The sequence below is a fragment of the Physeter macrocephalus genome, chromosome 6 (assembly GCF_002837175.3).
Source record: "Physeter macrocephalus isolate SW-GA chromosome 6, ASM283717v5, whole genome shotgun sequence".
NCBI lineage: Eukaryota > Metazoa > Chordata > Mammalia > Artiodactyla > Physeteridae > Physeter > Physeter macrocephalus.
The window spans coordinates 15,501,649-15,502,150 of NC_041219.1; positions in this window are offsets into that span (position 1 = coordinate 15,501,649).

Sequence of the window (502 nt, forward strand, 5' to 3'; positions counted from 1 at the left end):
GTTCATCAGTGATATTGGCCTGTAGTTTTCTTTCTTTTTGACATCTTTGTCTGGTTTTGGTATCAAGGTGATGGTGGCCTCATAGAATGAGTTTGGGAGTGTTCCTCCCTCTGCTATCTTTTGTAAGAGTTTGAGACGGATAGGTGTTAGCTCGTCTCTAAGTGTTTGATAGAATTCTCCTGTGAATCCCAAAGAACCAGCTTTTAGTTTTATTGATCTTTGCTATTGTTTTTTTCTTTAATAATAGCTAATGTTTATTTACTGTGTGCCACACACTGTTCTAAACACTTTGCATAGTTAATCCTCTTTTTTTAGGTATAAGGTTAGGTTGTTTATTTGAGATGTTTCTTGTTTCTTGAGTTAGGAATGTATTGCTATAAACTTCCCTCGTAGAACTGCTTTTGTTGCATCCCGTAGGTTTTGGTTTGTCTTTTTTTCATTGTCATTTGTTTCTAGGTATTTTTTGATTTTCTCTTTGATTTCATCAGTGATCTCTTGGTTA